This window comes from Cydia pomonella, chromosome 11, assembly GCF_033807575.1.
Source record: "Cydia pomonella isolate Wapato2018A chromosome 11, ilCydPomo1, whole genome shotgun sequence".
NCBI classification, from domain to species: domain Eukaryota; kingdom Metazoa; phylum Arthropoda; class Insecta; order Lepidoptera; family Tortricidae; genus Cydia; species Cydia pomonella.
Window position 1 is genome coordinate 1,828,612 of NC_084713.1, and position 14,641 is coordinate 1,843,252.

Here is a 14,641-nt window from a genome sequence, read left to right on the forward strand (position 1 = left end):
TTTGCGCGTGGTTCTGACCCTGTTCATGGCCCACTCCAGCTCGTCATCTGTGATGGGGGGGACAACGATCGGTTCCACCGGGTCCGCTGCTGGGGGAAATCTAGTGCTAACTGCGTGGGGTGTAGTGGGTAGTAAATCTGTGATACTCCTTCATGAAGGCTTTGTATATGTTATCGTATAGTAACGTCGGTCGTAACTATTTATGACTACCAGGCCAATTCGAACGTACACTGACATCAGAATTATATCCTAATGATGACATTTAGTTATCGTGTGAACGAAATGCATGATAACTGAATTACATCATTTAGATGTCATTCTGATGTCAGTGTACTTTCGAATTGTCCTGTAAGTCCGTTATTCATAAAATTATGGTTATATTTAATTTTCCTACAGTTAGGAAACCCTCCTAGACCTGACCACGCTAACTTTGCCCAAACTTGGCAGGAAGAATGCGTACACATTCCTAGTTATAAGTTTCATAAGCTGGCCATGTACAATAGGGTGCAAATGTACAGGTAAAGCTGGATAGGACACTGCATAGTCGAACGCCACACACGCTCTATGTTACATTGCAGGTGATAAAACTAAAATATCATTCTATATGTAATAACACCACTAAAGTAATAAAGATAGAATATGTAAAAACAATAATGCAAGAGTGAGACAGCGGTTTATGAATAAAACAACTTCCAATATGTCGTTGTTTCAATAAGTAAGTCCTTACACTAATGTGTATGTTTAACGATTGACATGAAAACTTAGCGCAGTCCGACTATATCGTCTCATTTTAATGAATAGTTGAAAGTCATCTACAATAGATACAATACCTACTCTTCCCGTTGGAAAAATGCACGGACCTGTCCAAACGATAGTGGTTAGTTAGAGCGTGGTGTCTGTTAATTTAGAGTAGACTGCAGCGTACAATTCGGACCGGTTGGGGCGTATGTTCTTAACGAGTGCGGTGTTTCTGTTTGTTTACTCTTGCGAACAAGAGATGAGGAGAAAACAGATTAAATGAATATTCAGAAATAGGAGGCGTATTCGGATTGTAATAACAAATGTGACTTTTGATACATATTGTAGATCATATCTAAAAAAAATCCACATCAAATTCGTAACATGATTTGATTATAAAATCAACCACTTCTATGATTAGCTATTTTTGTATTCGATTGAATCAGCTCTTTATGAAATGACAAAACGATTGATGACACAATATTAATGAATAGTATAATCCTAATCATACTCGTAATGGTCAATCTACCCTTACTTCGTACCTACGTACATACTTCGTACCGTTTGTGCATGCAAGTTTTTTTTCTTGTACCTATTCAGAAACCAACTGCGAATATTTTTGTTAATTGGTACCTACAAATAAAACTGAAAAATACCCGTATGGTTAATATTATACATTATAAAAAATAATGTTATTCTAGTAATAAACAAATAAATCAAATAACAAAATCAGCCCTGTACACAAACTAATTAAGAGCGCACGGCAGCGTGCAATTTCGACTGTGTCAGGCGCTTGTTCGTAATGAGCGTGGTATTTCTGTGTGTGCACTGTTGCAAAGTAAACCAAGTGGACTCTAGGCTCCTTTAAGGTGCAACCTGGGAATGGGTCTTATAATACTCCTGTAATCATTGCTCTTCCCTGTTTGAAAGAGGGTCTTTACTGCTCAAATTTCCCTATTCTACGAAGACCACAACAAATATGAAAATATGGGAGTTTTCAGAAAATTGTGTACCCAATTAGATAGATAGTAGAATACTCTTTATTGGCACACCTCAGTAAAAAGATACAAGAAAAGAAGAAAAAAAAACAGTTCATTAAACGTAGAAGCTGACAACAGGCGGTCTTATCGCTAAAGAGAAGCTTGCAAAGAGCTTGAGTAGTTAAGAAAAGTCAATCGCTGTCAGTTGTGAAACAACAATTGAGCGTGGAATCTTTATGGGCAACTTTTTTTTTTTTAGATTGTAATATCGCTTATTTATTAGAAAAAGTAAGAGCGAATCGCCTAGCGTGGTATGGGCATGTGATGCGGAGGGATGAAAGTCATGTGACGAGAAAGGTATTACGAATGAATGTGGAGGGATGGAACGGCAGAGGAAAACCTAGGAAACGGTGGATGGATTGTGTGAGAGATGACATGAAACGAACGCGAGTGAACGATGAGATGACGGGTGACAGAAAGATATGGAAGGAAAAGACATGCTGCGCCGACCCCAAATGAATGGGATAAGGGCAAGCGAATGATGATCGCTTATAGTTTATGAACACCAAACCCAAGTTTTTATTGAATTTAAATGCTTAATTATCGTCACGTAACTTACAGTGACTAACTTTTCTTAACAATTCACGCTAATTGGATACACTATTTGCTGAAAACTCTCATATACTAAGACCTAAGACAGAAAAGTGAAAGTGATTGAAAGGCTGTAAGTATTGCTTAAAAGCTGTAAGGCTGCCTTTCCACTGAGACGGAGACAAGGAGATGTGAATCAACCAATAGCATTGGTTCCCTGCTCCACCCCGCTGGATTACAATATCTTTGGTTCATTCACGTACACCGTCTCATCTCATCTCCGCTCATCTGGAAAGGCAGCCTAAAAGGTGGGTTGTACTATGCAGAAAACTGTCAAACTTCATACAAGCGAACTTTAACCAACTCCAATGAAGTTGGTCTGCAAGTTGGTTGGTTTGGTACAACCGGTCCTAAGATGAGAAGGAAACTGGTGGCTGAGTTACTAGAAAACTACTTAATGAAATGAAAGTTTCACAAAGCAGCCTTCTTCCTCGCGTTGTCCCGGCATTTTGCCACGGCTCATGGGAGCCTGGGGTCCGCTTGACAACTAATCCCAAGATTTGGCGTAGGCACTAATTTTTACGAAAGCGACTGCCATCTGCCCTTCCAACCCAGAGGGTAAACTAGGCCTTGTTGGGATTAGTCCGGTTTCCTCACGATGTTTTCCTTCACCGAAAAGCGGCTGGTAAATATCAAATGATATTTCGTACATAAGTTCCGAAAAACTCATTGGTACGAGCCGGGGTTTGAACCCGCGACCTCCGGATTGCAAGTCGCACGCTCTTACCGCTAGGCCACCAGCGCTTAAAGTTTCACAAAGCAGCATGCTAAATGAAAACTTCCCACGTTACCGGTGAAAAACTTAACACCTCCCCACCACATCGCATCAGGCTTCGGCAATTTGTAACCCCCCCTCCCCTATCACCCCCTAACTGAGCTTATTTTCCGCAACTAAATGCTTACTTTATTGTTTTTCCGCACCTAACAAACTTGGAAGCTGCTCGCAATTTTCCGTTTGCTATTTTTCGTGGAGCTATCCCACAGACGTGACTGTGATTAGACGGCACATGTTCTGCGACATGAACACCTGAAGAATCCACTCGTCGGAGATGTTTTCGATACTTGGGTAGATTTGTGATGTGATAAATACATGTTGACTGATTCTCATCTTAAATAGCATTACCGTCATATTGGAATAAGTATTGTAATTTAGGAGTCGAATGAAACGAATGAATGAATAAACTTCATGACAAGTAAAAAGTATAGGTATAGTAAGGTTTAATTTAAGAAAAAGAGCACTGACATTACGTTATTTAAGAACATTACTTGTTGCAATGTGTGTGGCCTCTTCACGGCGTAGTATACACCTATTCATGAACATTTAGACTTAATGGTTTAATTTAAAATTGCACTAAGAATATTTTATTCTGAGTGTCTAGACTAGTATTTATATAGATATTAAAATAGTGTCGCTGCACAATTACGCCAACGTTGTGTCAAGCAGCAGCTAGCCACAGAGTTGATTATACGCAGACATTCGAGATACTCCACTTAAAATAAAAACAGATTAAGGTTAATTGCGTAGTCTACTTGTACAAATGTCTGCTCGTTCCGCAATCGAGTTGGTGGCGGTCCGCAAACTCGAAACAATACATTTGCGCAGGTGCCGGAAACAATAGTGGCGCGGTCTGCGCCACCTGGTTTTACTCATAACAAAAACAATGTTGGTCTAAAAATGTTGGTTTTTAGAAAATCGTTCTGCCTACAAAAATATTGAGGTTAGTTATTTTTTTCATTTTGACACTGTTCAGAGTGTATTTATCGCGCACCAATAAGCATAAGCGATCGTATTACATCAATGTACAAACAACAGATTCTTAATATTAAATACTGCTTCTAAGCGACATAACAGCGTAGCTCTCACTTAATTTCGCATGCAACAATCAGTGAGCGATCATGATAGGTCGTAACAAAATAACATTAAAACCGTAACAAATCAATCAGAATAGGCCTCTTATCTAGGTTAGCTAGTGTAAGCACAAATAATTTCGTACTATGACCTGACTGTTCCTATCTCTAACGCTCGTGCATAATTATATTATAGCTCGCATAGTGGCATTAGCAGCATGAGCGGGACAACAATATAATTATGAGCATGCAATACAGTTCGGAACATGCGGGTCAGTGTACGAAATTCTTTGTGCTTAGCGTCTTTATAGACCGCGAGCCAGGGACAGATGTCCATGATCCATCGCCTCCCGAGCGAAAACTCCTCATCCCGAGCGAAAACCCTCGTGGACGTCAGCTGCCGCTCCGTTGGTGGGTTGAGGAATGGTAGCCACCGAAACACGTAAAAAAATGTAGTCATCGCCTCCTGTTTAATTATATCATTTGTCAGATGGTAGTTCAGATGCTATTGTCACTTAAAAAAAATTGTCATCCGGTTGTATTGATGTGGTAAGAACGTCAGCTCGTCGCATGTACATGTAAAAAATAAGCGCTTTACCTTTTTATTGTAGTAAAACAAAATCATGTTGCTTTGCATGTAACATTGCTCCAGACGTTTCAAATAAACCGATTATGCAATTTACAAATTACGTATACTTTGCGGACATAAAGTTTTTACATGTTCATGTGAATAGCTGACGGTCTTTCCACCGGTATACAACCGGCTGACGGTTTTTTTTTTAAATTTAAAATAGCACCCAAACTATCACCTGACAAAGTATCAGCCGGGAAGCGATGACTGATGATATATGCTCCTGGCCCGCGGGCTATTACAGGAAAGGAATGAAAACTTCTTGTTGCGTCACCTGCTTCAGTATTAATTTACTTAGCTAGCAAAACAAGAAAGTTTCTTCTAAGTAAACCTTTATTTTATCGAGCACCCTTAACAACAGACTTTTACAAGACAATGTTTTCTAAGAACAGGACAGGAACTTTTCTAGAAACAGCTGCTTCCATACTCAGGACTTAATTCCTTCGGTCGACGTTATTACTTGGAACAACGAGTATTTCTCTATTTATAGAGAAATTAATTTAACTCTGGCTTAGTTATAGCGAACTGGGGATTATATATTATTATATTAGTAACCTAACGAGTCTTTTTTTATACTACGTCGGCAAACAAGCATACGGCCTCAGTAGCCTATGTAAACCTGGAACTCCTGAGGAGTTACATGTGCGTCCGCACCCTCGTTGAGCTAATATCAATATTTTAAAAAGAATTCCAGCGTGGCAGATGCTTTTAGCGCGTTGTTTTATCTGTATTGATGCGGATTGTACATTGGATTCGCGTATGCTGACGGGATTTAGACAAAATGCGTTGTAGACTAGTTGCATTATTGACGGATAGCGTTTTAGACCAGTTGCGTTTTAGACGAGAGGTATTTTTAGACCAGTTGCGATTTAGGCGAGGAGCGTTTTAGACTAGGTGCCACTGCCAAGTGCGTTTTAGACAATTTGCTGTATAGACCAGTTGCTACTTAAATCAGCTGTTTTTTAGACGATACGAGTATGATACTAACCCCAAGAGTTTTGTCTGAGACAGTGATTTATTAAATTTTTACTTTATTGAGCGCACTATACTATACTTTTCTTTCCACGGGCAACTCCAATAAACCCAAACGCAATTAGGTTGCGTTGTTTTATTACATAGTTCTAATGGCCACCTCCTGTCTATAACATCAGATCAGCTCGATGGTACAGTGAGATGCAGAGAAAAGTGACCTCTCCTGCATAGAAGTTTGTATGCAAAGGTGCTAAGCGAATAATATTGCTAACTGTATCATAATATTGCGTCGTCAGTCGTCACCCAGCTTAAATACGATTATGTATGCAAATTTTTAGCTTCACTGGAAACCGGGAAGTGTGTCAAATTGAACTTGCAAGATTTATTTACAGACAGGCAACGGTACAGGTGACATTAAGTAAAAGCTTGTAAAAAAGGAAAGATACCCGAAAAGGTTATTTCCGTTCCCATATTAGTGATATAAGCTGGTTGAGCTTCCAAGTTACGGCTGTGAGTGTGAGCCGATTCGCACTATGACATCGCTGCTTGCTTGGTCCATCTATCTTTTGTGTGCCAGTAACCTACAAATTATACTGTGATTTCTTTCCTATTAAGATATCGTAATACTACCTAACTATAGTCCAATTCTACAATAATGATGGTCCGTAGTTTCAATACGTAATTAAATATTAAATCAATGTGTTTTTTAGTTTGGTGCAAGTCTTTCTCTTATTATACAAATAATAGTCATGCCTAAACTAGGATAATATTGTACTATTAGGTGGGTGTAGTTTATGGTACTTTTACAAATGGCACTTTTCGTCCCAGAAAACCCTCTCTTGCTGGTTTTTGCACTTTGTTTACTAATTAAGTAGTACAAGCTATTAATTTTAAATACATATTAGCACTGGCAATAAAAGTGCTGAAAAGTTAGGTTTGTAGAAACACGAAGGTTATTGTTTAACGTTAACACATCACAGTATCAATTATGGACCTTACGTACTGATATTACGGTTGCTTTTCGTTTACCCTTTAATCTCATTTGGAACTAATGCGGCCAGCAACGACTTGGTGACTTGGCAATAAAGGCTAAAATCCCGTAACATACACGCATTAAGTAAGGTTTTCTCAGGGCTAAAGTAGTTTTTGTATCGAGAATACGAGTTTTTGCGGCCTAGTTCTGAGTTGAAAAAGCTATTTCTAGAACAAATTGTTCCATTTACGCTAATGGCTTGTAATTTGAGGTAAGAAATATCAATTTGTGTTTATTTTCGGCTTAATTTGTGTTTATATTAGAGAAGTGTTTTAAAAGAAAGCTAACTTTCTTACTTGATGCCTCTAAATACATGATTTAATTCATTTGTTTGTATTAAATTTTGGTTATAACTTTCTAATTGTCATTTTTATCATTTGTAATTTCTATACCTAATAACTTAAACATTTATTTTTAGAAGACTGTATATATTACCTGCTGCGCCAATAATTTTAATACTAATCCCTAATAAATTTCCACGAATAGGCTTTATTTACTAAGCACTTGGGCAAATTTGCCAATTACGAGTATGAAGATTTTGGTGCAAATACCTTTTGAAGGAATCAGAACAGAAAGAAGATATGATAACAGATTTTCCTTGGACTGAATTATACAGTTTTATTTCCATTACTGAAGTTAACTTGAAAATATAGACACAGATACCTACGTGCTGAAAACACACCTTATTTGAGTACTTATAGGTTCATTTTTCTTTTACACGCAGACAAACAGTAACTCTGCCTAGTCGATAGATAAGTAAAAATGTATGGGGCGGGCGATCAGACAAAAGTTAGTATGGATTTATGTTAAGATTATCCCTTGAGAATACTTAATGTCGATCTACCTATATTTAGTTGTTTTATAGCTGCGCCTATCTTAGTAACCATTTATTAATATACCAGCGAATAATATTGCAAATCCTGTATAGGTCTCAAAAATGCAACGTTGTGGTACATTTCATAGTCAATGTAAAGTATAAACACATTTTAAAAGCAAATGGTTTGTCAAACACAATTTTGGAATGAAGGAACTCTCGCCTTTGTTCTTATTAATTATCTCTATATCTGTGCTTGCGTGCTGTGGTGTGCAACAGCAGGAGGTACATACATTCTTTTAACGACCGGTCTGGCCTAGTGGGTAGTGACCTAGTGACCCTGCCTATGAAGCCGATGGTCCTGGGTTCAAATCCCGGTAAGGGCATTTATTTGTATGATGAGCACAAATATTTGTTCCTGAGTCATGGATATTTTCTATGTATTTAAGTATTTATTTGTATATTATTTATATCGTTGTCTGAGTACCCACAACACAAGCCTTCTTGGCTTACCGTGGGACTTACGCCCTCAGCACACGGCGCGTAAGCGTATCGTATCGTAAAAACATTACGAGTACGAGACGCGTAGAGTTCTGGGCACCAAGCGTCGCGTAAGCGTAATCGTTTTATTAGTGCAATCTCATTAGATGAAATCATGTAGTCGCTGGATTCAGATGTCTTCGGTGGCTGTATCTACGATCTTACTGTCTCGTCAGATAAATATTTTTTTATTGTTTAATTATGTCAGATGTTTTGATTTTTACGCGTGTATTACGCTACGCCTGTGTGTGAAATCTCATACGCTACGCTACGAAGACGCTTCGTGTGCGGACTTGTTTGAAATTGTACGTGCTCGTAGGGCTCTCGTTCAACGCGCGTATTATGATACGCTTAAGCGTCTCTTACGCTGACGCGCTGTGTGCTGAGGGTCAATTTGTGTAAGAATGTGTCTATAATATGTATATTTAATATTATTATAGAAACGACAAGACGATTAATTTACTTCCACCAACATAAAACGGTAGTCGGCTAGCCTCGAAAAATAAAATTGTTGTTAAACTAAAATAAATGTCATATCTCATATAAGTCATATGCGAAAGAACAAGTGACCAAGGCCTCCAGTGCCCAAGGCTAGAACCAAACCAGCGTCCTCTGCAATTGCGGAAGAGAAGGCCGATTTTTCCCTCGTATATGGAATTCCTATAATAGGGCTCATGGCGCCCTTAAGAAAAGTTTTTAAACTTTTTTCAACTATTACCTATTATCTAACCATCCAACTTATTTTCACCAACAAGTCACATCCACGTTTACCGGACTAGACAAACACTATCTCTCTAAAAAGAGAAACAAGCAACACGCGATCCATTCCACCATCTATCTCCGTCGGTACAACCCGCATATCGCCGCGAAAAATCCTCGAAATGTAACGTTTTATAAAACCTGCACAGCATTGACGCTATCGTGCTGATGCGGATTCGCTCGTTTCGGTTTCATTGCACATTAATTTAGTTTTATCCATCTACCTAAACTCTTAGATCCTTGAAGTAAACAAAATAGAATTTTCGAGTATTATTAGACTAGTTTACGTGTGTTTCAACTTATTGCCTTAATAACGATTATGCCTTAAATTTTGTCTCAATTCCAAGAACCGCTCACTATTCAAATTATACAGGTTACAGGTTAAACGTGTTTATCATAAAATACTTTACAGTACATATGGTGCTACTTTCCCGCACGCGTGCGGGAATGAGCACTTTGCGTGCATATATCGAAACTTTAAAGAACCATATGTACTGTAAAACGTTGTACGATACAAGTGCAGATAATTCGCAACTCGTGTCGATTTAAAACACTCCCTTCGGTCGTGTTTTAATTTATCACCACTCGTTGCGAATTTCCTATTATCTGCACTTGTATCGTAAATAACTATTGGAGTTTTATAAGAAAATGAGCTCAGAAATAGAGATCAAACTGTAATATAATTGTACTTCTGATATTTTTCCGACATTATCTAGATTACTTTTGTAACACAAGGAACTTTGGAGGCACAAGTTAAATACTATCCTTTTTCGTTTATAAGTTTTACGTTTTCGTGCTAGTGTTGCATACATTTTTTCCTACTCCTCTACTGTTATCTGTCATTTATGCATTCATTAAGACGAATATAAGAACATACTTAAAGGTTTCAAGAAAAGTCTATATTGTCTATTCCTCATAACAGCTCTTGTGCTTTTAATCGCTATAACGTTACTGCTATAATGGCTACCAACTTAACATTGGTTGCATAGTAAAAACAATTACTTCATAAGTCAGAAACATGCATGTGACACCCGTAATATAGCAACACCCATAGACTACGAAGACCGCTTAGTGTTGCTTGTTAGTCTCCGAAGGCTACGGTGGCCAAAATCGAGAAAAACCTGTCCAAAAATTTAATTTAGCAAGTAGCAAGTACCAGGGCCTCATGAGTTACGAGAAGGTGTCGCTGACCGGCCGGCCGCGGGCCGGGCGCGTAACAAGGTATGCTCGCGCGTCTTGGCTATATACTTTTGCTTTGTTTGCCTAAATTAAGATTTATTTTTGTTGACTCGTAGGAAAAGTATTGTATGCAACGTTGTATAATTAGGTCAAAAAATGCTCGTGGCGTATTCCTTTACAATGTTCGCCTATGCCTTCGGCTCCGGCTCACATTGTAACTCACGCCACTCGCCTTTTTTGACCCTTCTTATACAACTGTTGCATAAAATACTGTAATTGTGGATTCTTTTAAGATGACAGGATTTTTAATCTATTTAAAAAGGTTCCCTTACTTCTATTTTAATAACAAGTCCCCTTTAGTTATGTTAGTTTAGATTCAATTTCGACACAATCGCTGCATAAAGTCGCATTTTGTATGTCATGTATGTGCCCTTAGACACGAGGATAATAGATATTTCCACTAACCAGAAAATGGTTAGACAAGTCAAGGGGCATATATTAAAGCGTAGAATCCTATGATACATTATTTTCCAATCCCAGCATAGCACTAACACTATATTTTCTCGTTTTTTCAGGTAATTGATCATTCTGCAGTGACCAAGAACTTTGTGCAACTCTAACAGAGCCGAGCCAAGCAATTTTTATCCGTAATCCATTGCGATAAAGAACGAAGCGCCGTGAAATATGCCGCTTCGAAAGTTTAAGCTGGCTCTCGGTTTCCAAAGGAAGCTTTAGCTTTCGGTAAGTTTTTTGAAAGTTAACGTCCGATAAAATGCACTGTGGCGATTTATCGTGCTGGCCATATATTTTCGCTTTGTAAATCGTATGGCTTATTAATGCTATTCGACTTTAGGACCGACTTTTATATTTTTGAAGTTTTTTTTTTGATAGAATACGATAAAATTTGCTGGATATATATGATATATAGAGTTCCCTCTTCTAATATGCAATATAAGCACAATAATGCTGTATGTCCTACAAAATCATTCTCTGAGTTATGAACGCGTAAGGTATTTAACGGAAAATTATATAAATTTTTTACCGATGTTTGTTGTTGTGAATTTTGTATTTATTTTGCTCAATATTTACCAATTCTTATCAAAATATGATGAAAAATACGTCTTCAAAAGAAATAGGTATATTAAATATAGCTTTTTTTAAACTAAATAATAAAGGATTATTTTTCCTTGTAACAACTCTTTATGAATGTATATAAAAGTAAAATCTCCGGAACCGTACAGAAACGGTCGATAAAATAATCTTCTTACTCCTGTTTATTTTTCTCGCAATCGTAAGTGAAGAATGTATTTTTGTAACGTGTCTTCCTCGACTTATATTCTCCCCCTCCTGGTGGCTAGAACCGATACATTTCCTTACATAAAATTTGTTACCTTGCGTTTCGTTGTACTCTTATAATCTTCTATTATATTAGAGCCTTTATAAGGAACCTTTCCAGCATGTTTTAGCACAAAACAAATAAGTGTTTAGAGTAATATGGTGGTTTTCAATTTTAAAACCCCAAACGTCACAAACGCAACCGTAATAAAAAAATAGTTGTCATAATTATTACGGGCCTATTGTGTCCCAATGCTAGCCACAGGCCTCCTCCATCCTCTTCCACTCGTCCCGGTTTTGAGCAACATCTGGCCAGTCTCTCAAAAAGGAATCCAAGTTATCCCGCCATCGCCGACGAGGTTTGACGGATCCCCGGTTTGACTCACGGGTTACCAACTCCGTGGTTATCTTGGCCCACAAGTCATTCGGCATGTGGCGTAAAAATGTAGAGGTACGTCGGATAACGTATTTATTTAAAAGCAGTTCGGATGTAACGTTTTATGACGGATAAAAACGTGAGGGTGTCGGTTTGCTCGTAAAATTCAACTCTGTAAGTTTTTATCTGTTTTTTACGTGTACATTAAAGTTTGACGTACCAACGACGTCATGGAGTAGTTTTGACGATTTCACTAGTGTTTGTGAGGAGTTTAATTATGTTTATGGACAGATTAAATTCTAAGTTAGTTATTTTGACTAGACAAGTTGTAACTTTATTCATCATTTCAGGGGGTATGAAACGAAATTATTAGTTAAACAAAGGAGTAGTTATATATATCTTCATCTTCATTTACAGAAACTCATTCATAAGAGATAACACTAGACGCCGGCATTTTTAACGTTCCATCATCGCATCCAAATCAAATCAATAAATGGATAGATATCTTAGAAACTAACACGCATACAACAACAGTTTTGAATCAACCGCCACCCGCTTTCTTCAGTTACCCGTGAACAAGATGCGTAACTTCGTCTGCGTCCGGGAGCTCGAAAACAATACAAAACGTCGATTTACTCGCAAGTCTAACAAACATACAATAAGAAAAATCTTAAAATCATTGTGGTGTCACCTGTTTCGATGCAGGATTTGGCAGGTACCCACCGCTGAAATCCACACTCTTCGGCCAGAAGTCTGCATTGCCAATCGAACTCAGATTCTGTCAATCTTCGGTCATTCTGCCTTCGCGGGGTGGATTCCATTCGGGGCGGTTGGAGCGTGGCTACGAGTATGCCGCGTGAAATACTGTTACTTATTGTGTATAACGAGACTGAAACTAGTCACGTCCATTCATTACGGAGTTAATGGATTAAGTTTTTAAAAGCAAAGTTGCGGTTGGCACTCTTGTGGTTTCAGCTTTTTGCCAACGATGCATTAATACAATGTACAACGACCAACCTGCACATATTAAACATCTCGACGTCTTTATTTTGAACATCCACTTTGTATCTTGTTAATATATTAACGCTCGGCCGAGCTTACCACAGCCTAAAGCTATAATGATCAATGATTAAATTAATTAATAGTTATTACACTTGCTGTGTTTAATTAACTGCATTGACCATTAATTATAGAATAGCTAATTCCCTTTGACCACACCCTGTTCAGCTGTGCATACACAAAACTAATTGACACACTGATACCCCTGCCACACACTCGACGAGTGGCATGCGGAGTAGCGAGGGAAGTAGGCAGAGACGTAGTGTGGCCACGTTACCCGTCATGCTCCTCGTTGCGCCCACCATTCCTTTCTCGATTTTTTGGCGCGAGTCAAAGGGCCGGTAATATGAGCGCGAGCATGCGCGAGTGGCCAGTCACACTATCGTGCGCGTGGACGTAATTCGCTACTAAAAATGCACTGCCACAGTTTCTACGTCTATTGTGTTGCACAGGGAGCATCCTAGTGCGGAGCGTCGTGATGGATGGATGGATGTCATTCGATATCTCCCTGGATGGGGGAGTATGAGTAGCCGCTTCGGCCTTTCGGCTGTGGCGGGTCGCTCCCCACCGATGTGGGGAGGTCAATTGACCGTCGTATGGAGGACGGTGTGTGCTGCTGGTGTAGGCCAGCTCTTTGCTACCGATCGTTACCCGACCCCATGACCCCTAGCCTGGTGATACCATTTGAGGCATCGCGATTAAATGCGCGAGTAGAGCAGTGTGTGGTCAGAGAGGGCAACATCGCGGCGACGCGAGGAGCATAGTGTAGCGGGCATGTTATGTAGCCATTAGTGGATTGTCTAGAAATATGATTTAAAATTGACAATTGTCATTTAACTATCAAAATTAAATAATATAGACATTTCACATATCCACACTTAAGGCTGATTTAGACGGCACGCGAACTCGCATGCGATTTTAGTTACATTGCGGATTATTGAGGTTACAATCAATTCGGCCGACCGATCAAATACCGGAATGTACAGTCGCCATCAGATATATCGGAGCGGCCGAGGTGCTCAAAAATATCTGAACAGCACTTTAATGCCTTGATGATAAAGGCGTGTTCCGATATTGTGAGCACTTTGGCCGCTCCGATATATCTGATGGCGACTGTACTGAAACTCGCATGAGAGTTCTCGCACCGTGTAAATGAGCCGTTATTCTTACAGTAATGTCGTTGATATACTTATATAATACCTAGATGCGGACTTATAAACACAGGACTTAAAACTCGGAACCAAATATCCATGCTCATTACACAAATAATTTTCTTGCCAATTATATTTGAATCTACATCCTATATTTTTTTTGATAAATTAAATTGGATATAAAAAACAATTAAATCTATCGAATAAGTAGTCTTAACCTTTTAACCGCTAGAATTTTTCATGGAGCGTGCTCGTTTCGCCGTCGGTACGAAGTTACACTACGCTTTGTCTTATTTATCAGTCTGCGGCGAAATGAACTAAATATTATACGCCTTATATATCAGACTACGACGGTTAAAAGGTTAAAATAGCAACGTATGTCGTACCTTCACCGGCGATAGAAAATATTTTTCCTCCGTCTCATAAGCCGATTTGACTTTCAAAGAAAAATGTTTTCTGCAAATTCTCTCTGCTATTCCTGGAAATTGAATAAATAAGGCAAGGACTTAATGTTGAATTTGATTGCATAGTAAGCCTGGGAGGCGTATTCTGATTGTAATAACATGTTAGGAATT

At 38.7% G+C, this 14,641-nt stretch overlaps 1 protein-coding gene and 1 long non-coding RNA gene across 5 annotated transcripts in view; both read left to right on the forward strand.

The window, feature by feature from the left end:
* The window catches only part of LOC133522611 (syntaxin-binding protein 5), a 458,488-nt gene that overhangs the window by 146,497 nt on the left and 297,350 nt on the right, over positions 1-14,641 (forward strand). The gene's annotated exons all lie outside the window — the stretch shown is intronic.
* Positions 10,508-12,350, forward strand: LOC133522542 (uncharacterized). The gene is made up of 2 exons (XR_009800072.1): positions 10,508-10,886; positions 12,274-12,350. It is a non-coding gene; the product is annotated as an uncharacterized LOC133522542 (long non-coding RNA).